The following is an 818-nucleotide window of genomic DNA, read 5'->3' on the forward strand; positions in this document are numbered from 1 at the left end:
AATATCGTGAGCTTGGCTTCAAAAAGTACTCATAACTTATATCTTGCCTACTAATTGCTGAACAAAATAATGAATTGTTGATGAAAAATCATGGATTACGTCCAACGGGTTCTGTACCATTGCCTGAAGCAAATGGTACTACATTATCTGAAGCAAATACAATATCAAGATAAGGACGTGGACGCGGACATGTACGTGGACGTGGACACGGATTTGGACATGGACACAGACACGGACGTATACGTGGAATAAATCATGGAAGAAATAATCAACAAAGTTATCAACAACAAGGCAATAAATTCAAAAGGTACAAAGCAAACGAGAGTGGCAAATCTAAAAAGGAGCATGAAAAAAGTTGCTTCAGATATGGAATGAAATGGCATTTGGCACGTACGTGTCGTTCCTCAAAACATCTTGTGGATCTCTACCAGAGATCAATCAAGGGAAAAGAAAAATTGGAGATTAATTTTGCTGATTATGATGGTCCAATTGATGTGACTCATTTGGATGTCTCCGATTTCTTTACTGATCCAAATGGAAATATTGATCATTTGGTTGGGTGTGGTGTGATAGAAGATATAGATTAATTTGCTAGTATTTCTTTCGTTTTAAAAATTCAGTCTGAAATATGTTTTAACTTTTCCGCACAAAAATAAATAAAACTCTATTATGCACCGTTTATTTCATGATATTAAGTAATGTTTACTTCTTTAAATCTAAATTCAAGTTTTTTTTTAAATTTTCTTTATTTTGTTATATTTATAGATTCATGATGGATAGTCAAAACAGCTGCTTAATTGATAGTGCAACTACACATA

This window comes from Olea europaea, unplaced genomic scaffold (genome assembly GCF_002742605.1).
Source record: "Olea europaea var. sylvestris unplaced genomic scaffold, O_europaea_v1 scaffold2560, whole genome shotgun sequence".
Classification (NCBI taxonomy): Eukaryota; Viridiplantae; Streptophyta; class Magnoliopsida; order Lamiales; family Oleaceae; genus Olea; species Olea europaea.